The sequence below is a fragment of the Oratosquilla oratoria genome, chromosome 37, assembly GCF_046742065.1.
Source record: "Oratosquilla oratoria isolate Oo_2021 chromosome 37, ASM4674206v1, whole genome shotgun sequence".
Taxonomy (NCBI): Eukaryota; Metazoa; Arthropoda; class Malacostraca; order Stomatopoda; family Squillidae; genus Oratosquilla; species Oratosquilla oratoria.
Window position 1 is genome coordinate 39,152,216 of NC_134813.1, and position 25,000 is coordinate 39,177,215.

Consider the following 25,000-nt stretch of genomic DNA (forward strand, 5'->3'; position numbering starts at 1 on the left):
CTCTCTCCTTTCCTCTCCTCCTCCTCCCACTCCTCCTCCTCCTCCTTCTCCTAATTCTCCTCTTCCTCCTCCTCCTCCTCTTCATCCTCTTCCTCATACTTCTCCTGCCCCGTCCTCCTCATCCTACTTCTTCCTCCTCTTCCTCCTCTTCTTCCTCTTCCTCCTCCTACTTCTCTTACTTCTCCTACTTCTCCTGCTGCCCCGTCCTCCTCCTCCTCCTCCTCTTCCTTCTCCTCTTCCTCCTCCTCTTCCTCTTCCTCCTCCTACTTCTCCTTCTGTCCCGTCCTCCTCCTCCCCTCCTCCTCCTCCTTTGTTACTCTATTTAATTTTCTCCAACCCTCTCTTCTATTGTCTCTTCTCTTTTCTTTTCTCTTATCCTGTCCTCTATCTCGTATTGTCTATTCTTCTGTCCTCTTCATTTCTCTTCTGTTCTCTCCTCCCTTGTCTTCTATCTCCTGTTGTCTCTTTTCCTTTATTTACATCCCTCCTTTCCTCACTTCTCTTCTCTCCTGTCCTCTCATCTCCTCTCTGTTCCTCTTCTTCTCTCCTCTTCAAAAGAAAAAAGAAAAAAAAAAAACTCTTCCTTCACCTAACCTCTTCACCCTCTCAACCCTCCCGACCTCCCCCTCAACCCTCCTCATTCTGAAGATTGATTCATCTTTGAATCATTCTCATTCAACTCCTTCTCTCACCACCCTACTCCCTACCACCTTCTTCACCCATGCACCTTCCTCCTCACCCCATCACCTCTTCACCCTTTTCTCCTGGCCTTACTTGAGGCAACGTCACCCTTGATCAGTTATCACCACTGTCGATGTTACCGTTGTTGATCCATAGGATTACTACCACCACCATTGTCACCTCTCAACGGGATCTGGTCTTCAACAATGAGACATTTTTATAGGTTTTTCCTCTGGCCATGGGAAACCTGTTTTATGAAAACCCCCACCTTTTCTTCCTTCTCCTCCTCTCCCTGCTCCTATTATTACTTTTTCTACTCCTTCTCTTGACAGTGGTGTACACCCGTCTTCCATCCCACACAAATACTTACCCACAGTTACAGCAATTGCCATCTCCGTTAACGCCGCCATCTCCACATTCTACATTACTATGCACTGGTTCATCTCCACACAACAAACGCAGTCAAAGCCTCACACGCACACAAATAACATCTTGAGTACCTTTCATCTCAGACACCAGACACCAGAACTCACAAGACGGTGTCAAACAGCGTAGCGGAGGTCCTGGCATGGACGCGAGATCGACACATAAGTGTCAGGGGCCTTCCTTGATCGAAGTTCTTCTCCTCTTCGAGCAGCTGCGGCGAGAGTCTGCGGAGAACCTCTCCTCTTCGGGATCTGAAGCTATGAGGGGCCTTCCTTGATCGAAGTTCTTCTCCTCTTCGAGCAGCTGCGGCGAGAGTCTGCGAAGAACCTCTCCTCTTCGGGATCTCAAGCTATCAGGGGCCTTCCTTGGTCGAAGTTCTTCTCCTCTTCGAGCAGCTGCGGCGAGAGTCTGCGGAGAACCTCTCCTCTTCGGGATCCCAAGCTATCAGAGGCCTTCCTTGGTCGAAGTTCTTCTCCTCTTTGAGCAGCTGTGGCGAGAGTCTGCGAAGAACCTCTCCTCTTGGGGATCCCAAGCTATCAGGGACCTTCCTTGGTCGAAGTTCTTCTTCTCTTCGAGCAGCTGCGGCGAGAGTCTGCGGAGAACCTCTCCTCTTCGGGATCCCAAGCTACTTAACTCTCAAACCACACTTCAGACACTTCGTTACTGAACAAGCCAGGATTGTTTGCTTTTCTTCGACGCTCCTTGTGATGGGAATGGGGATTGCTAGTTGCCCATGGGTCTTGGTTTGTTAATTTGGTGGTTGGTCGGTTGTCGTTCTTTGGTTGTTTGTGGGTCGCTAGTTTAGTGTTGGTCAGTTGGTTTCTAAGTTATGACTTCCGGCTAGACCTAGTGTGCATGAGCAACGAGATTAATAATTCTGACAACTAAGTAATTATCTGCAAAATGCCAAACCCAAATAAACTGTGTTCATTTCGACGATTAATAATCTCCATAACCCGGAAAATGAGCAATTGGCAACTTTAAGCTGATGTGACCAAAAAATTGCCACGTACTTTATTTTTCCATTGATGTAACTTACTAGCCATCAAAACCGTCTTGGTGGATCTTTAGGAGTTGGTCTGAATGAGGTAAATGGTGCCGTTGATGGTTTGGTTTGGGTCATGTGTTTCTGTATAGGGTTTCGGAGATGAAGTCTTGGCTGGGTTGTGGATTAGTGTTGGTGTAATTGAAGCTAAAAGTTAAAGTTGCCGTGTTACAAAAAGGATTACAAAGGAGGACCATGCCGACAGGAGACCTTTTGGTCCATAATTAAGTGGGATGCAAATATATATATATATATATATATATATATGTGTATATATATATATATATATATATATATATATATATATATATATATAATTTGTGTGTGTGTGTGTGTGTGTAATGATAAATAAAATAAATAAATAGAATTATAATAATATAAATAATAATAAATAAGATAAGTAAATAAATAGGTGAAGTTAAGTAATAAACAAACAGGTAAATAGTACATAATTTACCGATATCAGTAACCTCCCCAGTAAACAGCTCAAGCTCACCACTGGCCTTGGCGTGACTCGAGCCGCTTACGTCGTGAATACGAATCCAAGGCGCTACCACTGTACCAAACAGTGAGTTAGTAACAGTAACGCTATCCTCTAGGTTGGGACTTAATAAGATGACCATCTCGGCACACGTGAGGGACGAAGTTGTAAGTCTTTGTGCTAGAGCAGCGGCGTTCTTGAAGTGTTGCTAACGTCACCGTGGTTAAGCAATGTTGTTTACGTTGTAAAGCGGCCAGGGTCAACACCGTAAATACTGTACTTGTTAAGGAGCTGAGAACGGATGCGAAGATATACCAATGAGATAAGATTCGTGTGAACGTTACATTACCATATTGTAAATAACCCCAACCCATTTATATATACATATACATACATACATATATATATATATATACATGTATATATGTTTATATATATATATATATATATCATGGGAGATTCATTGGATCAAAATTATGGTGACATGAGCAAGCGTTCTTACTGTTTTCTCTCGTATCCCATACTCTTATGTTCTGCTGTTCTTAGCCTCCTGGGAAGATCACTTCAGCATTGAATTGTATCGCTTCACATCCACTGAATGCCACTAGATTTCAGCGTGTCGTACTCTTTCACCCTCTAGGTGGCCTAGGAACCAGAGGATGAGAGCTAATGTTAGAATGCACACGAACTTTAGTCCCTGTTTGTACCGAAAACCCGGTTCTCGATCTGTGGGGGCTTCCGTCTGTAAGGTTCAGAAACACGTGACCCAAGGCGAAATGTCTTCTCCTTCAACACAGCGACATAGCATCTAGGTTTCATTTTTTGGCTAGAAACGGATGTTCTATATGATTTCAGATACGGACTCGAGCCTGAAGTAAGCCTTCAGCGACCGGGACCCCCATCCCCTCACTTTCAGGCCGTTCGTCGCTTGTCCTTAACCATAATGAAATATTCTATTTGTGTTCCCGGGTAGAGTTGTTAATGTTTTAGATATTGTGCATTGCCAGGTGTTACAGAATACCACGGCAATATATATATATATATATATATATATATATATATATATATATATAATATATGTATGTATATGTATATATATGCTAATAAGAACACGAGTACGTGTATTCACTTATGCAAAGTAGACCACTTGGAAAAAAGAAACTAACGAAGCAGAGCTCTTTCGTATATTACATCATCAGTGCATTGAAATGTAATATACGAAAGCGCTCTGCTTCGTTAGTTTCTTTTTTCCAAATGGTCTACTTTGCACATATACAGATATATATATATATATATATATATATATATATATATATATATATATATGTATATATATGTATATATATGTGCGTGTGTGTGTAACATTACATATTGATTTTTAATTGGTAATCATTATTGACCAATGTGATTTATATATGTGGATATAAGTATCAAATAGGATGCATGCCTACATACGTGTAAGTGATTTCATAAGTATCTTCGTTTTAAAATCGATTAATAGGTACAGATGTCAGGCCCGTAGTAAGCCTCTGCCAATAATATATAGTTTCTTATCTTTTGATTTTTCTATTATAGCGAAATTTTGATCCTCTCTCTCTTTCTCTTTTTTTTTTTTTTTTTTTTTTTTTTTTTTTTTTAGCTCGAATCTTTTCGATCAGATGGTGCACAAACACGACCTACCATCTGCCTGATAATTCCAGTTGGTATAAATCATGATTGGAATAACTCCCAGAAGGATTGAGTTGAGGCCTTACATGATTCATGAATCACAGACATGATTGGTGTTCCGACGAAAGATTGGGTACTTCACTGATTGGCGGAATTGTACCCCCCCATCCATCCCCCCCACCTGGGGGGGCACGGGAAGACTGCTCATCGTGTGGGTAGAGGAGGCAAAGGATTACAAAAGAGGAGCATGCCGATAGGAGACCTTTTGGTCCATAACTAGGTCGGATCCGAAAAAGATTATAATAAGTAAATAGATAAATGAATAAATAAATAGATAAAAACTATAATATTATAAATAATAAATAAAATAAATAAATAGGTAAATTTAAATGATAAACAAACAGGTAAATAGTAAATAATAAATTGACAGATAAATAATAGTAAATGATAATAAATCAAGTAATAATAAACAAATACAAAAATAAAAACAAACAAATAATCAAGCAAGAAAGCATACTCAAAGTACTGTCTGTACGCAAATTGACGTGTTCTAAGTATTGCAGATGACAGACAAGAAAATCAATCCCTTTTGCTACAGATAGACTTGAAGTTGATTGGATAGATCGTTTGAAGTCCTCCGGGTAAGCTATTGGTTGCACGCTGTATGTTGTTGATGTTTTGGGGCAGCGTTTCTCAACCAGGCTTCCCCGGAAGCCTAAGGTTCCGCAAAAGGTCCCTAAGGGTTCCGCGAGAACAAGTGAGATAAGCTAATGCACTTTTGATTTTTTATTTAATTTTATATACGTAATACAGTTAAACACTCACGACATATTCTTGGTTATTGTAATAACGTAATATAGACATAATCCTATCTAACCTATTATTACGATGAAAATGAAATGAGAAAGATATGGTATATATATATATATATATATATATATATATATATATATATATATATATATATATATGTATATATATACTGTATATATAATTTTTTTTTTTTTTTTTTTTCGCAGTGGTTCCTTGAGACATGCAATTTATCTTAAAGGTTACGCAAGGGTAAAAAGGTTGAGAAACGCTGTTTTGGGGGATTTTAGGAACAGACCAGAGATTCTACATTCTTCATGATCGAAGTCTAGTTTCCAATTAAAAAAGATAATATAAATAAACAAATATGTAAATATAATGAATATATATAAACGCATAAATGAATAGATTGATAAGTAAATTAGTTAATAGAATAATATAATGTTGGTCACTGAAAATCTTAAATCTCTTTTTAACACTCCAAAGTCTTTGGTGCTATGTTGCTCCCAAGAACTGAAGAGTTTCTTATTGTCAACGGTCGTAAAATGCAACGAAGATGTTATTCGAAAAAGCCTCTGGAAGCTGAGGAGGTTTCCCATAAATGAATAAAATCGCCTGGCGACAATTAGAATAGGAAAGTTTTGAATCGTTCCGAAAGAGCTATAGTGGGTCTGGTGATGGAAGAGGAAGAAGAGGAAGGGGAGGAGGAAGAAGAGGAAGGGGAGGAGGAAGAAGATGAGGGGCAAGGGGAGGAGGGGGAGGAAGAAGAGGAGGAAGGGAAGGAGGAGGAGGAAGAAGAAGAGGAAGGGGAGGAAGAGGAAGAAGAGGAGGAGGAAGATGATGAGGAGGAAGGGGAGGAGGAGGAATAAGAAGAGGAGGAGGAGGAGAAAGAAGAAGAGGAAGGGAAGGAGGAGAAAGAAGATGAGGAAGTGGAGGAGGAGGAGAAAGAGAAAGAGAAGAAACATGAACACTAGGGGAGGAGGAGGAGGAGGAAGAGGGGGAGGAGGAGGAGGAGGAGGAGAATTGAATGGTACGATAGACCTCTTTGCCTGTGTCCCCCTCCCACTCCAAACGCCCCAACCACTCCCTCCTGGCGCATGCGCCCTCTATCTCTTATCTCTCTTCCCACCTCCATCCTTATCTCCCATTCCCACGTTCTTATCTCTTAGTCTGTCTTACCTTCCCGTTCCTGCCCCGTTCCTCCCAAATTCTCCTATCCCACATTCTCCTCCTCCTGCTGTTCCTCCTCCTCCTGTTCCTCCTTATTCCTCCCCTTCCTCCTCCTCCTTTTCTTCCTCCTCCTCCTTTTCTTCCTCCTTCTCTTCCTCCTTCTCTTCCTCCTTCTCTTTCTTCTTTTCCACCTTCTAATTCTTCTCCTTCTCCTTCATTCCTCTTCTTTTCTTCCTTCTCCCTCTCCTTTTTATTCTCCTCATCCTCCTCCTCCTCCACATTCTTCTCCCTCCTCCTCCATATTACTTCCTCTTTTTCTCCATTCCATTTCTTCGTCCTCTTCATTTGATGACTCATACTTATTTGCCAAAAACATCCACAACTCAGACACATGCATACGTACAGATGTCTGTAAAGAAAAAAAAAGAAAAAAGTCAAGAAGGGTTGGATGGGGTAGGGTGGGAATGGGGGGGGGTGTAGTTGGGGTGAGATATGGTGGCAGGGGGGGAAGGGAGATGAGGGAGGGAGGAGGGGATTGGGGGGAGGGAAGGGTATTTTCTTGCCTGGGTCAGGTCGGGTCTTGTTTTGTACTCGTCTAACTCCACTTTCTATCCTCCTCGTTACTACTACCACTATACCACACCATTACCAGGACAATACTATGCTGTTACACCACCACCACCACCACAGACACCACCAGCATACCACCAACACTACCATAGCCGCTACCAACACTGCCAAGGTCACTACCAACATTGCCAAGGCCATACCACCAACACGCCATACTGTTATACCACCGTATCATGTTAATACACCACCGTTGCTATCATTACCTACCACTACTATCACCTACACCACCACTACTATCATCACCACTACCACCACCACCACCACAACCACCATCACTACTACCACCACTTCCACCGCCACTACTGCCACCTCCACCACCACTACCACCACTGCCACCACTACCACTACCAGAACCGCGGCCGCGTGAGAGCGTGTGTGCCTGCTGGGTGAGGGCCGGGATGCCAGACAGTCAGTCAGTCCACGGCTAGCGAGCCTTCCGGCGGGAAGCGGCGGCGAGGGGTAAGCGGGCGAGAGTGGAGGGCGGGGTAGCGCGCAAGCCAGCCGAGGCGAGTGGGCCTGAGGGTGTTGTCGCTCTACGGAGATCGAACCTCAACTCTGAGAGGCGTTGAAGTCGAGACAGTGAGAGACGAGCGTGTTGCGCTGTAGGGTTGGTTGGTTGTCTCTGTGTGTGTGAGTGTGTGTGTTGTGTGTGTGTGTGTGTGTGTGTGTGTGTGTGTGTGTGTGTGTGTGTGTGTGTGTGTGTCAGGAGACACTATGAGGAGAATTGGATGCAGTTTGCTTTCGCACAGAGTGTAAACCTCACCATTTACAAAAAACACAAAGGATATTGCATGCGCCTCTCATCGAAAAAAAAATCCTGTGTTTCACCATAGATGACCAAACCTGAAGCGAAATGCTTCGTGAGTGTTCTGAAATTTCTCCTGAGTGTCGTAAATGCTCCACGTGTGACACAGAACCTACGTGTCACAAAACGGCTCACGTGTCTTAACACAGAAGCTCCCTTTGTGTCGGAATGGAGTGTCAGGCTTGTTCACTTGGATTTGAATATCACAGAGAGGAGCTTGCGTGTGTGTCACTTGGTGTCATAAATGGTGATATGGTAGTGTCACAGAGAATAATTTGTGTGTCATGGAATAGTTGACAAACGTCACGAGGTATATTGTTCGTGTCACAGAGTATAATATACATGACGTAAATTGCATCACGTGATTACAGTGGATATAGATCGTTGTGGCAAAACAAGGGTTGTTGATATGCTGTGCTATTCATCACGATATAGAATGCCTTTGTGTTGCCCGCTGGCTAAACACTCGCTGTTAATGGATAGCGTTACGTGTTGATCATTTTCCCAGTTACAGTGTACCGATACGATACGTTTCACTCACTCAGACACTTTTTGAGAAGTTTTTGAGTTTGAGTGATGCAGTGTATGTGAGGTTCCGCCGCTCGAAGGATCATCCCTCAAAAAAATAAGAGAAAAAGAAAAAGAAAAAACATATTTATGGATTTAAAAAGAAATTGAAAATGTGTGTGCAAATTCGAGTTCTGGTCAACGATAACCCATAATCCGTTTCCGTTGGATTCAAACAACCAACAGTTAAACGGTCTCCCTGGGCGGTTAAACCGACTCCCAGAAAGTTTAACCGACTCGTTCGGTGTGCTGGCTGCACCTTCAGAGACCGTACAATTCAGGTAAGAAGGAGCTCACGGTTAATACTTGTAGTTAGAAGACCACAGTGAATCGACAATACCCCAACTGACAAAAACCCAGTCGGTAGGTTAGGTTAGGTTAGGTTATGTCCTCCCTCCCCCTTAGTTTTCCTATTGGGGTTTTGTCTGTTGGGGTTTTGTCATGTGTTAGAAGACCACACCCCTAGCCAATCAGCACCGTTTGTATCCATGCGGACAATATCTCCCCGAAGAGTGGATGGTAAGGGATATATTTGAGGGGTGGAAGGGGGAACACATGACAAAAACCCAACGGACAAAACCCCAACGGACAAAAACCCAACGGACAAAATCCCAACGGACAAAACCCCAACGGACAAAAAACCAACTTGTTTAACAGACAAAAACCCAATAGGAAAATTGGGGGTGGGGGAGGACATAAGCCAACATGACCTAACCTACCGATTGGGTTTTTGTCTGTTGGGGACAATGTTCGTTCACCGTAGGGGTTGCGGGAAAAGGATCATAGAAAAAGTAAGAGCAATCAACAATCTTCTTTGACTGGTGACACTTTAAAAAAAAAAAGGGATGGGGGACCCCGATCCGTAGGGGTGTAATTAAAGTCCTTAATTTTTCGACTACATGAGACATACACAATCAGTGTCCTTTACGGGGGCCCTGGGAGATTAAAATCTTGTGGTTATAGCCAGAACAAAGTGTATAACGTTTGTCACCGAAATTAAAATATTCATGGCACCATAAGTCAGTACGGTGACGCGCCACACTCATTTCTTTCCTGCTGTCGCCAAGCGATTTTATTCATCCAAGGAGCCGATTTGGTAGAAAATGGCGTCTCGAGTGAGCCGTCCCCTTTGCCTGAATGAAATCGCCTGAACTTAGCAGATTTATCTTTTAGATACAACTTTCTTTAAACCAAATAAAATCTTCTGGCGACAGGTAGAACAAAAGTGATAAAGTGTGCCCTTGGATTTAAGTGATGGGCATATTCTTAATACATACATACCGTACATACATACATATGCCAAAGGCTTTTTCCCCCGTACAAGGGAGGTAGCCAAAAAATAAGACATAAAAAACACTACTACCATTCCATCCTCAACATATTCGTAAATACAATAGAGAAAGCCAAGCCAAATAGATAAATAAATAAATAAATAAAGTAAGTAAATAAATGAGTAGAATATATTGATAAGTAAACGAATACATAAACGAGTAATTAATGACGAAAATAGGCAAATAAATCAACATAAATAGACAAATGCAAACACTACTTATGCAGGCTGAGATGAGCGGGTTAGGACGTTATTTGCGGTAAAGATCGAGGGGATGGCGGTTCGAATCCTGCCACCGGGGAAGTTGAACCAAGGGCATGGTTTATTAAATTCAACGCTACAAAGTCCTCTGTAAGGGGCCTCGACGTAGCCTTCCGGGGGGGGGGGGGTTGTGACGTTAAACCATATCCTTTCGCTAATGCAGTGAATGAAATAGTACGGTGGTAGACAGAACAGGCATTAACACAGTTAATAGTGTTTAAATATAACCCACTGTCGGACAAACAAAGCAAAAGAAACAGACGATCTGTATATTTCGACCACAACTATGGTCGAAATATATAGATCGTCTGTTTCTTTTGCTTTACTTCTCCGACAGTGAGTTATATCTAAACAGTTTTCAAATGTGCAAATACATTTCGCTTTTGTGAACAGTTTATAGTAATAGAATATCAATGGGTTTGGTCACTACCAACTTGATGCGGTTTTGATACTAAACGTAATCATTAACCTACTGAACTGTGGGACTTTCCCTCGGACGAAGGCAGTTTGTCCGTCGGCCTCGAACGTGCGAAGAGGCATACCGATGTGAGAAGGGTTCTAAAGAGGATTTGCGATGTTTTAAAATCAAATAACACATTTTCGGGGCTTACAGAATGAAAAATATAAAGGTCGACGAGGAGATACTTTTCATGTAAACGTTTGTATTTGTGTATGCACTATATATATATATATATGTATATATATATATATATATATATATATAAAGTTCTCTTTCTGGGACATTACAGCTCTACTAATGAAGATTATTTTTATCACATGTTTATTTTATCTACTTTATTCTTTTGCCCATGTAAACAACCATGGTCAGGCGAGTTCTACAGTAATGCTAGTTGTAGACCACATAACTACAAAATCATACACTGAGCGTGTGTGGGACAGTCTGGTAGATAGTGAACATGACTGTCACCTCTTGTGCCACTTAGTCTGTGTTAGTTGGATGATGAACTCAGCAAAGGAGTCTTGCTTTGGTGAACTCTTTTCATGGTGTAGTAGTAATTATAGTAGTAGTAGTAGTAGTAATAGTAGTAGTAGTAGTAGTATAAAAAAAAGATCACGGACGCCATTGCCCCGAGGGATGGCCATTGGAAAGGCTGCCCGACAAATGTTCCTGTGCGAGACAGTTTGATCCAAACCGCGCGATGATATGCAAGCAGGGCGGATTCATCTGCATGAGACATGACGAGATAAGGGATCTCACTGCCCAAATGCTTCGGGAGGTATGCAAGGATGTGACCATCGAACCAACACTACTCCCCCTAGGAGGGGAGAACTTCAGGCACCCCATTTCCAAAACATCAGATGAAGCACGAGTGGACGTCAGCGCAAGAGGTTTCTGGACACGGGGACAACTGGCCTTCTTTGACATACGATTATTTGATCCAGTGGCCATCTATTACATTAACCTAACTATTGGGGTGTCCAACTCCCGAAATGAGACTGAGAAAATCAGGATGTACGTGGAGCGTATACAGAATGGAGTCCAGATCTCATTCACTTCGATAACCTTCACGACTTCAGGTGTTATGGGTCCAAGGGTAAAGACATTCTACACTCGTCTGGCAGAGGTGATGGCAGTAAATGAACAACAACCAAAGAACAGTACAGTAGCGTGGATGAGATGTAAACTACCGTTCTCACTCTTAAAATTCTCCTATGCCTGGGAGGTACATGTATAAAACCTCGATTTTGATCAGACTGTAGTAAAAATTAGGAAAAATGGACTTTCGTATTAAGCTTCATTAAAGTAAAATAATACAAAATATAAAAGGGTAGTCGACCACAGTCGTTGACGAGAGAGGGTCCAATAAAATGTGTGGGAAATAGATCTTGACTACTTTCACTGCATAGCACTACAAGGATGTATGTCGTTATTTAACAAAAAAATAGTAGTAGTAGTAGTAGAGTTGAAGAACCGACTGAAGAAGGGAACAAACACCGAGCTCGAGGCGCGACTGAGCTTTATTCAGTTAACTGGTTACTCTGCATGCTCTGAGTGAAAAGACACTTTGTGTGTGTGTGTGTGTGTGTGTGTGTGTGCGTGTGCGTATGCGTAAATGTGCGCGTTGGGGGGATTGGAGAGAACTGCCGGGGCTCAAAATAGTGCCATGCAGGAGGGAGCACCTCCCACCTCCTACCTCCCACCTCCCACCTCCCACTCCATCTACACCCTCAGTCCACCCCACCTCTTTGTGTTAACCTGCTCACATCTCTTCGTGTTTGTGTGCCAAGTGTGACAGGAGCCAGCAAGTGCCTCATCACGATTCCCACAGCGTTACCGGCACGTGGGCTCACAATGTGAATATTGATATGCACGGTGCGTTTGTACACGGGCTGTGTACATTCGACCCACGGGTTCCCCGGCGGCTGGGAGGGGTGCGAGGGGAGGGGGAGTAGGACAGGGCGAAGGGTCAGTTTATTGGGTCACTGTAGCGGAGTGTTAAAGATAATGAGTGCAATTAGGGTTTGTTTTGTTTGTGCCTGTGATTCACCATAGGCTTGGATCACGTGTCGAACTCGTGATCGACAGCTGTTACCCTCCCAGGTGAAAGCAGCTCGTATTGCCTGATCTGGGGGTAATACACCTTACACACGCACACACACACACACACACACACACACACACACACACACACACACACACACACACACACACACACACACACACACACACACACACAAACTTTGTGTGTGTGTGCGAGCGCACGCGCTTGTTTAAGGGTGATTGATAATGGCCTTGGATCACGCGAAGGACTCGTGATCGGTAGTTACCCTTCACGAAGAGAGCATACTAATACACTAATATCTAAGAAACTCACAAGTGACCAATAGAGTCCAAATCACTTTATCAAGTTAACAAAGATGACAAGAGACTTGAGGAGGATTAAAAAAAAAAAAAAAAAACGTGCGGTGAGCTTTAATGATTTCGTTCTGGATGACATCAGACGATTTTATTCGTTTCTCAACCAGCAAGTCCCGCCCTCGTAAAAGGAAAACCAGTTAAAACCAGCCAAAATGAAAAAATTCAAACGATCCCGATCAGGAACCCTTTCAATATGGAGACGTACCTTATCGACTTTGTTCTGGTGATGTTATGTCTCTGAAAGGGACAATTATGTCTCTGAAAGGGACAATCCAGGCCGGAAGACAGGGACAATGGAAGCTGACACTAAGAACGTTCCCAGTTAAAAATTCAATCGGGTCAAAGGTCAGGAGAATTCAAGGGAAAACTTGAAGAAGAACATGAGAACGTTCCCAGTAGAACGTTACATCGTGCCAAAGGTTATGAGACCTCAAAAGGGAACGGAAAGAGCTGGAGAATGTTCCAAACTAAACGTTTAACACCTTGTATACGATAACGCCAACGGAGGCGTCCTGAGTTGCGAGTGGATATATAAGGATGCCAACGTCGCCATCCTGATATATATATGTATATATATATATATGTATATATATATATATATATATATATATATATATATATATTGTAGTTGTAGCTGAGTGACCGTCTTATTCTGTGAACAGATTTGATCACTTTTTTATTGGTTACAGACATTCTGAGTGAAAGAACGAGTATAACAGCTGGAACTTCATATTTTATAATGCGTGTATTGCGATGCATCATCGTACGTCAGGCAGCTAATGAGTGCCGGAATATTTGGCTATTGAAGATGTTAATCGTTACAAAGGGATACGAGACTTCAGGGGGGAACTGGAAGAAGAGCCGAGGAACGAAAGGAAGAGGGTGATGCCACTTGGATAGGATAGTGGTAGCAGTAGTGTTAGTTCATCTTCTATCGCCTAGTTACCCTGTTTTCTTAACTGTAGCTTAGTGTAGTAAACACAAACAGCCTCGTTAGGGCCAGTAGGCCTGCTGTTGTTTGTTCTTCCTTTGTGTTTCTTTGTGGGTTTCTTCATAACACTGGTTTCAGCAGCGCTGATCCTGTCTTCTCTTCTCCTCTCTCCTCTCCCCTCTTCCGTCCCCCTCCTTCTCCACCTTCCCTCACCCTCCCTTTCCACCTTCCCTCCCCATCCTACTCCTCTCCCTTCCCTCCCCAACCCTACTCCTCTCTCTTCCCTCCCCACCCTACTTCTCTCCCCTCTCTCCTCTCCCCCTCTTCCGTCCCCCTCCTCCACCTTCCCTCACCCTCCCTTTCCACCTTCCTTTCTGACCCTACCCCTTTTCTCCCGTCCCTCCCCATCCTACTCCTTCTCTCCCTTTCCTCCCTACCCACCCTGTTCCTTCTACTCTTCCTTCTCCTATCCCCCCCCACCCTCGGGAAGCGCGGGAGAGGATTGATTTCGTGTTGTTTCAAGTCTCTGCCTAAGGTGGAGGTGTTGTGGCTCGCCGTGGTCGTGAGACATTCGAAGCCTCTTTGATTGATCGGGTGAAGGTCGGGAAAACATTGCTCTGGGTGGTGGTGGATGGGAGGGGGAGGTGGGCGAGGGACGCGGGGATGGGAACAAGATTTCTTTTTTTTTTTTTTTTTTTTAGGGGGAGGTGGACGAGGGATGGGGACAAGATATATATATATATATATATATATATATATATATATATATATATATATATATATATATATATATATATATATATATATATTACATTAAAAACTTTGACTAAATTGACACGTCCTTAGAAAGTACGAGTACAGAAGTTTTGAGTTTTGGCGTTGTTCTTTGAAGGGAACGATGAGTGCTCTTATGTGCTCTATTGTCTTCCTTCTCCCGCCCTCATGTAGGTTACTGAGTGTATGTTTTATGTAATCGATGTTTTATGAACTTTACTGATACCCCTATGGACCAGAGTTCTACTGGTGTCTCTTATGATAGCTAACTCATCTCTACGCAAAAATATAATGTGTGTGTGTGTGTTTTTCTTTTGTGTGATAGAGAGAGAGAGAGAGAGAGAGAGAGAGAGAGAGAGAGAGAGAGAGAGAGAGAGAGAGAGAGGCACGAGAGAGGGGTTTGGAAGACCACTTACCTCTACATTACATTTTTACAAAGGATTACAAAGGCGGAGCATGCCGACAGGAGACCTTTTGGTCCATATCTAGGTCGGATGCGAAAAAAAAATCATAATAATAATAAGATAATAAATAAAAACTATAATAATGTAAATAACAAATAAAATACATAAATAAATGCATAGGTATAGTTAAATAATAAACAAACAGGTAAATAGTAAATAATAATAAATTGACATATAACTAATAATAAATGAAAATCAGACAATTCAGGGTTTTCTTTACCGCTTCGGTGAAAAAGAAAGTTTGACTTTAACCAGAATAAAATCCATAAGGTGTGTCTACGTGCCAGGGCCATTAGATCCTCTTACTGTGATTTCACAACATTCGAATAACAAATGTTTAACGCCAGCCAGAATAAAATCAATAAACTTCCACGCTATCCCAGAGAGATAAATCTAATTAAAATATTTTTTCCTTTCTTTTTGAAGATTTTTTCTTAAAGAAAAAAAAAAGTGAAAAATAGATCAGTCACAATGAAAAACCAGAAGGAACATTGAAGAGTGCTTCCGAAGTCTTCTCCGTGATATCCCAGAGAGATAAATCTTTTTTAAGGATATCCTTTCTTTTTGATTTTTTTTTTCTTAAAGAATAAAGTAAAAAAAAAAAAAAAAAAAAATAGATCAGTCACAATGAAAAACCAGAAGAACATTGAAGAGCGCTTCCGAAGTTTTCTCCGTGATTTCAGTTCAATAGTTCGAGAGCTTCTTGCAGCCTCTCAGAGTCTAAAGCTCCCCCTCTTCCTCCTCTCCTCCTCAATTGATAAAAGGTAAGGGTCACGCTCGACTGAGACCCTCTTCAAGCCAGGGGACCTGATCATCAGCAGAATACAGTGTCCCCCCCCCAAAAAAAAAAAAAAAAATAGTTACACGTTGAAACATTTCGTTATGTTGTCGAATCCATTGGTTCGCGTTGCTATCAAATGTGTCAAAACAAACTTTGGTCATCAGCTTCAACATTTGCGAACACGCAGGGGGGACTAGACTATACTAGGGGGGAAGACTAAAATTTTCTTTAATTTCAAACTGGTGACCCCCATTTTCCAGACACAGCTGGTAACAACGTTACGAAACATTTCAAAAAGTGGATCCATCTTTTGGGGACACCCTGTATAATCGATAAACGTTTCCCATAAACGAAAAGTTCAAGTCAGCGTCCTTCATCCACCCCTCCAAAATAAATGATGTTGCAAGATGATTAAATGAAATGCTCAATCCCTTAGATGGCCAGCGTGCACACGCACACACGCACACATTTTAGCTATAGCACGTCAGATGACCTCTCCAGAAACTCCCGGGGGACCCCCTATTGTGTCGGACCTCACCCTCGGACAGTTGGGCTAAGCGCGAAAGGACACCTGCGTTCTCCATCGCCAACTGCAAGTCGTCATACGACCGATACCATTATTACTATTTTTACCATTGCATGTATATAAAAATAGAATACTGAGTGCCCACAATCAGTTCTTGCATTGTACATTGTAGAAGTAAATTAAGCAGTCAGTTGATAGTAGAGAATAAATTGTACATAACATTATATTTTGGCAACAGCCATCATTTGAATAATGTATGTAAAAATTGTTCCATTGGCAACCGCAAGTGTTTTCCTTGTGTACTGATTTGAGATGTAGATCAGTCTACTTACGGAAAGATTAGAGAGAACAAACCACAACTTCGTTTGTCTCAACGCATCCAAACCCAATGTAGACAACAAATCTACAATAAATGTTAATAATAATAATAATAATAATAATGATAAAGTAGAATAAAATAAATCCCAACAAAACCCCAAGCTTCCTTGACAAACCAAGCGAGTACACAGAATATAAGATAACGCAAAGACAGCGCGACGTTGTCCGCAAGGACAAAAGCACTAATAAACCACAGGCCATAACCACCAACCAACCAGCCCATGTCCGCGTGCTGAAGGTCTGTTGCTGGGGACAGGGCGGGGCAGAACGGAGCGGGAGAGGAGGCGGGGGCAGGGGGAGGGTGAAGGGAGAGGATCAGAAGCGGTGGGGTGTAAGGGGGAATCAGGAACGATGTAGAAATGATCATGGAGTGATTAGAGATGTCCGCCCCCTTTCAGTACTCTATGGTACTCTAGATTCTTTGTTCTGCGTAGCAACAAATAATTCTCTTCAGCAGAGACACGGGGTTATGGGCCGTTGAGACAAAGTTTTTTCAAACTATATCCAACCCTAAGCTGAGGGGATGGGCTCGGATCAAAACACATTTAAGGTCTGAGACTATTATTTATAATCGTATGCAGCCCTCAGCTAGAAAAAAAAAAAAAAATCCTATGAAACAGAAAAAGGTAAAATGTTTCTCGAAAAATTTCAAGTACTTTAGATACCGCCTCGTCACGTCATTCGGAATAAAAAAAAAATCCTAAAGTACCTCACGTTTTTATCTAACATTTGAGGTCTTCAAAACAACGCATATTAACGTTGGCCTGAATGTGAACTGAAAACCCAGAGGACACCAGCCGAGTGCTCTATGCCGTATCCTGTCCTACCTACACAGAGCATACCGAGAGATGACCACGCCTCCTCGTAGTATTTTCTACAAGGATAGAAGAGCTGGTAAAACTACAACCCATAACCACGCCCCCTTTTCCCACCCGCCTTCCCCGATACCACGAGGATGGGTGGAGTGAGTGGAATGGATGTGGGTGGATAGGAAATGGGAGGTGTCCCAGGCAGTAGCTACATGCCCCTGGCGAGGGAGACGGAAAGGACAACGCCGGCAGTAGCAAGTCCCCGTGCGGTCTTGCCTGTTCTCCGACGAGTATCGATTCTCAAGCGGAGTCGAGCTGCCTGGACGGGGAGATGCTGGAGGGGAGTGGGGGAAGGGGAAAGAGGAGGAGGCGGTATGAAGAGCAGTTGGTGGGATGAAGAGGAAGAAGAGTGGAAAGAGGAGGAGAAGATCCACGTTGAGTACCAAAATTGGTGAAGGAAGAGGAAGCTGATAATGATATTCGTAATTATAATATTGACCCTAATTCTTTTTATTGTTGTTGTTGTTACTGGATGTCGAGATTTAATTACGAATTTTTGTGTGGATAGCAAAATATATATAATAAATTCAGGAGGCCTTGTTGATAATGCAGCCACGAAAGTCCGTATCACCGGGAGAACAGATGAAGAGGAGGAGGAGGAGGAGGGGGACTTGGAGATGAGGAGGAGAAGTGGGGGGAGGAGAGGAGGGGAGGGATGGGAGTAGAGAATCGAGGAGAGGGAGGGGAGCGGAAAGGAGGAGTAGGAGAAAGAAATTAGTAGAAGACAAGTGGTTGGAGAAGGAGGAAGAGGAGGAGGAGGAGAGGAGGGGAGGGATGGGAGTAGAGAAGGGAGGAGAGGGAGGGGAGCGGAGAGGAGGAGTAGGAGAAAGAAATTAGTAGAAGACAAGTGGTTGGAGAAGGAGGAAGAGGAGGAGGAGGAGGAGGAGGAGGAGGAGAGAAAAGGTAAAGAGACTGAGGAGGGAGGAGGAGGAAGAGAGGAAGAGTGTTGGTTTCATTCACCCTATTCCGCCCACCGTCTACCCTCCTCCTCTGTGGAGTGGTCTTGAGAATGGGCGTGGGTGGGTGGGCGGGGGGGCGAGGGAAAGGAGAAGACTCGATGGGCTTGAGAAGGGAAAGGGAAGAGAAGTTCTCTTATTTGGTTCAAGAAAGTAAAAGAAGTGACGAGCAGAGACGAGAATAGTTTTGTGTTGTGTTGTCGTTTGGTGATGGGTTCTTGAGAAGGGAAAGGGAAGAGAAGTTCTCTTATTTGGTTCAAGAAAGTAAAAGAAGTGACGAGCAGAGACGAGAATAGTTTTGTGTTGTGTTGTCGTTTGCTGATGAGTTCTGGACAACTAAGGAAAGAAACCAGGAATTGTTGGGTCGAGGAGTTGACCACTCTGACCACCCGACTGTCACGGCTCCCCTTAAGCAATACCCAGTAGATTGGTGACAAATTAACATAACTTGTACACACACGTCCTCGAATGAAAGGGTTGGCAAAGTTCACTATTTTGCAAATAACATGAATCACGTTTGTTTAACTCAGTTTTGACTCGGTTACCCCCGTTATAGTGTGGAAAACTCTTTTGGCATATTATGTGACTATCACAATTTGATACGGAACAAAAATATGATCTGTTTTTGGTATATTTTTTCCATGATACCAGTTTTATCTTTAACGAAATGTATTACTGAAATAGAATGACATGATCCAATCACCGATTGTATTCATAAAATCAATTCATAATGGTTTAGTCATTGGTTGAATTGTTGTATTCACAAGATCTATTTATCACTGTAATGACGCATTGATTTTTCCAACGCGGTTGAATTCCCTGTTATATCATATCTAGTGGAACAGATAGCTTTGAATTTTAAACGTGGTGAATAGACTTTATAATAAATGAGATTGGAAAGCGGTTGATATTTTGAACTTCACGTACTCTTTCTGGTTGTCCTCAGGCGATGTAATTCAAGTATGACGTCATAACGAAGGGGGTAAGCCTTTCTCATCTAGCTGCCGTCAGGTGATTTTAATCAACATGATGTGAAAGACTCGCAGTAATGGAATTAAACTGGACAAATTTAGATTTAAGAAGGAAATAGGCAAGAATTGGTTTGAGAATAAACACCTTGTGAGATCGAAACCTTTATTGGTACTACGTTTCGCTTGTTACAGCTTTTTCAAGTACAGACATGACACAGTCTTGTCGGCTTTTGCCATTGTGATTCAAGAATTGGTTTACTAATAGGATTTTCAACGAATGGAAAAGACTTGGTAACCATATAGTGAGCGCTGAAACTATCAGTTATTTTAAGAAACGGTTAGACAACTTTATGAAGGGGGGTGACAGGTGGTAATGGACATGGAACTACCTAGTGTAGGCCTTATGGTCTCTTGCAGTGTCTTTCATTCTTATATTCTTATGAGTGAAGGGGTTTGTGTGTTGTAGACGAGCTTTACGAAGTGGAAAGGTCCTGCTTTGTAAGGAAAAAGAGAGCTTTGGTTCTGCTGAAGTACTTAGTAAGTGATACGAGAGGGATGAGGAGAGAGCGGAGGGGAAGGGAAGAGAGGGGAATGGGAGGGGAGGGGAGGGGAGGGGAGGGGAGGGGAAGGGGGGGGAGGAGAGGAGTGTTAGGAACAGCGAAAACCATTCAACTCGGCCCAAACCAAGAAATTGGGTTTAAATGTTGTCTGCCTTCAAGTGTAAATGTATTAAAGGAGGTCAGTCTTTTAGTGAACCACCTTAATCTCCGTGACGTCCATTGCTCCCATCTCTGGTTCTGGGTGTCGCCGTGTTGAAAGGGACTAGATGAAATGTCAGTACTCTTGTACTCTCTCTCTCTCTCTCTCTCTCTCTCTCTCTCTCTCTCTCTCTCTCTCTCTCTCTCTCTCTCTCTCTCTCTCTCTCTCTCACTCACTCACACACTCACACTCACACACACACACACACACACACACACACACACACACACACACACACACACACATACACGCGCGCGCACGAAGGCACGCACTTATGAACGCACATACACATGCATACACATCCACATACACACACCTACACACATTCACACACACACACACACACACACACACACACACACACACACACACACACACACACACACACACACACACCGAAACAATTTCAGTATTGCTGTGCTGCGGGTTGTTACTTCATGGTGAATCACATACACGTACACACACATACACAAACACACACATACACAAACACACACACGATCTTAATAACACCTCATCCGTACATACATGTTGTATCTCCTTGATACCGTGGTTAGGGTCCCTCCTGCTATTGCCACCGCTCGGATGGTACCGAGGTCGCGTCGGCCCAGGTCAAGTGGGGTCGACCTTCAGCCGGAGCTATTTGCGTCCCCGGAGCTCCTCCTCGAAGCCTTCCGGGCGGGGGTCCGTCTACGCCGGGGGGAAGGGTGAGGTCACGTGACCTGGAGGTGGTGGTTCGGTTTTCACCTCGATGTAACCACAGAACCTTGTCTGTGAAAGCTGTGACTGAGGGATTTTTATTTTTATTTTTGTACTCTATCTCTTTATCTCTCTCCCTCTCCCTCCCTCCTTCATCCTCTCTCTTCCTCCCTCTCTCACTACTCCCCCTCTCTCTCTCTCCACTCCCCCCTCTCTCTCTCTCCACTCCCCCTCTCTCTCCACTCCCCCTCTCTCTCCCTCTCTCTTTCTCTCTCGCTCCCTCTCTCCTTCCTTCCCCTCTCCTCCTTCTCTTCCTCTCTCTCTCTCTCTCTCTCTCTCTCTCTCTCTCTCTCTCTCTCTCTCTCTCTCTCTCTCTCTCTCTCTCTCTCTCTCTCTCTCTCTCTCTCTCTCTCTCTCTCTCTCTCTCATTCATTTGCAAATCACTTCAATTCCGAAGAAAATAAAACTTTTGTGCTCCCACGGACAAAATATAACTGAGATTGTAAATCCCTTTGAGAACGTAAGGTTGGTCGGAAATTTCACATTTCGATTCTTTCGCACGGACACTGTTCATGGGGAGAGAGAGAGAGAGAGAGAGAGAGAGAGAGAGAGAGAGAGAGAGAGAGAGAGAGAGAGAACGAGAGACCCGTGATCACGCGAGTGATTTATAAATTCTTTCTCAGTCTCGCCCCTCTACCACTGGGCACTAGGTTGACGTGTATAGAAATTGAAGTGGAAATAGAAGGTGCTATCCTTGCTTACGCTCTCTTATAGAACATAGATAGCTCAGGCGTACGTTTTGGTGTGTACGCAAGCGTACCTAGTGGTTCATGTGCACGCTACTTTGATCATTAATCGTCTAATTTACCATCTGATTGAATCTGAATGTAGGATGTGGGATTCTATGGTGTTTGGTTTGTGTGAATACGTACACACGTACATGCACGTACACGAACGGATATGTACGTACACTCACGTACACGAACGCACACACACACATTCGTGCGTACACACACACACACACACACACACACACACACACACACACACACACACACACACACACACACACATGCACATAAACACACAACGGCGGTCCGGGTTCAGATCCCGCCCAGGGCTGAAGTAATTTCAGTATCGCTGCGCTGCGAGTCGTTGCTCCAACTTTCGTGGGCGGGGAGTTGGGTGTGTGTGTGTGTAAGCTCACAGTATTACCCATAGATCGGTCATATATGAGCTATGAGCTCTCTTCTGGGAGGGAAATAGCTGTCGATCACGAGTCCAACACGTGATCCAAGATCATGGTGGTGAATGACACACACACACTTTACACGGTTTAACAGTGCAGTGGTACCGCTCTCGAGCACTAATCAAGCGATCCGAATTCGAGCCAATACGCCAACTCTGGTGGGCAAGGAGTTATAGTGTGTTTGTGTGTGTAAGGTTACAGCATTACCCATATATGAGTTCTCATCCGGAAAGGTAATAGCTGTCGATTACGAGTCCAGCACGTGGTTCACGTGCATGATCTGCAAGAAGAGAGAAGCTGACTCGGTGGCAACATACACGCCACGCGCATGATCCAAGCGTACGTACGCAGTGGATTCAAAGGCGCGTACAAGGCATTGTACGCACAAGCGTACGCTCTCCCACGTACTCGACCGTTTCTGACACTAGTACCATTACTACTACCGCCACTATCACCACCACTATCACCACCACCACTATCACCACCACTATCACCACTACCACTATCACCACCACCACTATCACCATCACCACTACCACCACCACTATCACCACCAACACCACTACTACCACCACCAACACCACTATCACCACCACTACCACCACCACTACCACCACCACTGTCACTACCACCACTATCACCACCACCACTATCACCACCACCACTATCACCACCACCACTATCACCACCACCATTATCACCACTACCACCACCACTACCACCACCACTATCACCGCCACCACAACCACTATCACCACCACTACCAGTATCACCACCACCACTACCACCACCACCACTACCACCACCACCACCACTATCACCGCCACCACCACCACCACTATCACCACCATCACTATCACCACCACTGTCACCACCACCACTATGAACACTACCACCACCACTACCACTATCACTACCACCACTACCACTATCACCACCACTATCACCACCACCACCACTATCACCACCACTACCACCACTATCACCGCCACTACCACTATCCCCACCACTACCACCACTACCACCACTATCACCACCACCCACCTTTCCTCAGTGGCGAAACTCAGCCAAGACTCCTGGATGGGATTGAATGACTCAAGATGTGGTAATGAGATGGCAGGGGAGGCGAACCGACGACGTCAGCCCCAGGAGGACGACCCCCCCCCTCCCCCTCCCCCTCCCCCGCGGAGTCGCCCTCGAGTCCTTTTTGTTTCCACTTCCCCTGCGGACTGAGTCGAGGATGAGGTCGGGCGGGGGGAGGGGGGAACGGGGCGGCGTCGTTCTTTTTCCCCCACCCCATCCCCCATCCTTCCCCACTCAAACCCGCCCACACACATTTACTCTCTTTCTCTGTCTCAATTTCTCTTTCGCTCTCTTTTCTCTTTCACTGTCTTTCGCTCTCTCTCTCTCTCTCTCTCTCTCTCTCTCTCTCTCTCTCTCTCTCTCTCTCTCTCTCTCTCTCTCTCTCTCTCTCTCTCTCTCTCTCTTTCTCTCTCTCTCTCTCTTCCCTTTGCCCTTCGTTCCTTCTCCTTCCATAACTTCCATCCTGTGCGTGCGTGTGTGTATGTGTGTGTGTGTAGGTGTGTGTGTGTATGTGTGTGCGTGCGTGCGTACGTACGTCAGGGAATAGAAGAGAAAAGGGGGAAAGACGAAGTTTGAATGGAAGGAGGAGGAGGAGGAGGATGAGGAGGAGGAGGAGGATGAGGAGAGAGAGGAGGGAGGATGAGGTGAAGAGTGGAGGAGTGGAGGAAGAGGGAGGTCAAGTGGCGATGATGTAGGAGGAGGAGTGAGGAGGAGTTTGAATATAAAAGGGGAAAAATCTTCCTTTCTGAAGGAGGAGAAGAGGACGGAGAGGGGGAGGGGGAGGAGGAGGAGGTGATGGAAGGAGGGAGGGAAGGAAGAAGGAAGGTGCGAAGTGAGAGAGGAAGAGAGAGAGAGAGAGAATTAGAGAGAGGGGGAGATATAAAGAGAGAGAGAGAGAGAGAGGATAGAGGAGAGGTAGAGAGAGACAGACACAGAGACAGAGAGATGGAGAGAGAGAAGGAGAGAGATAGTGAGAGAGAGAGAGAGTGAAAGAGAGGATAGAGGAGAGATAGAGACAGACACAGAGACAGAGAGATGAAGAGAGAGAAAGAGAGAGTGAAGGAGAGGATAGAGGAGAGATAGAGACAGACACACACAGAGAGATGGAGAGAGAGAAAGAGAGAGAGAGAGTGAAGGAGAGAAAGAGAGAGAGGTAGAATGATGATGATGTTAAAATGGAAATGGAAATTGAGGAGGAACTTTGAGAGGAGGAAGGAAGGGTTGCGTTATAAGAGAGGGGAGACGAGGAGAGAGAGAGAGGAAGTGGGTGGAAGTCTAAGGGGCAGGGAGGGGACACGAGGGGAGTGAAAGGAGGTTAGGGGAGATAGGGGAAAGGGGATGGACGTGAGTATGGGTTCGGTGAGGAGGAGGAGGAGGAGGAAGGTGATGATGAGGAGGAAGAGCAACAGGAGGAGGAGGAGGAAGAAGAGGAGGAAGATGATGAGGAGGAGGAAGAGCAACAGGAGGAGGAGGAGAAGGAAGCGGAGGAGGAGCAAGAGGAGGAAGAGGAGGAGAAGAAGGAAGAAGAGGAGGAAGAGCAAGAGGAGGAGGAGGAGGAGAAGAAGAAAGAAGAGGAGGAAGATGATGAGGAGGAGGAGGAGAAGGAAGCGGAGGAGGAGCAAAAGGAGGAGGAGAAGAAGGAAGAAGAGGAGAAAGATGATGATGAGGAGGAGGAAGAGCAAGAGAACGAGGAAGCCGAGGAGGAGGAGGGAAAGGAAGCGGAGGAGGAAGATGAGGAGGAAGAAGAGGAAGAGGAAGAAAATGAGGAGGAGAAGGAAGCGGAGGAGGAAGAAGAAGAGGAGGAA

The 25,000-nt window shown here is 44.3% G+C and overlaps 1 protein-coding gene across 19 annotated transcripts in view; it reads left to right on the forward strand.

Moving 5' to 3' along the window:
• LOC143019668 (protein tweety-like) overlaps positions 1 to 25,000 on the forward strand; it is a 475,005-nt gene that overhangs the window by 279,775 nt on the left and 170,230 nt on the right. For 14 of the 19 annotated variants that reach the window (XR_012965847.1, XR_012965846.1, XR_012965848.1 and 11 more), the window contains exons 1-2: positions 7,269 to 7,370; positions 8,225 to 8,564. The exons of 3 other annotated variants lie outside the window; for them this stretch is intronic. The gene's annotated coding sequence lies outside the window, so the exon portion shown is untranslated. Of the gene's footprint in view, positions 1 to 7,268; positions 7,371 to 7,470; positions 7,491 to 8,224; positions 8,565 to 25,000 lie in introns of those variants that run through there. 2 more of the 19 variants (XM_076175582.1, XM_076175581.1) reach the window with 2 other exon arrangements.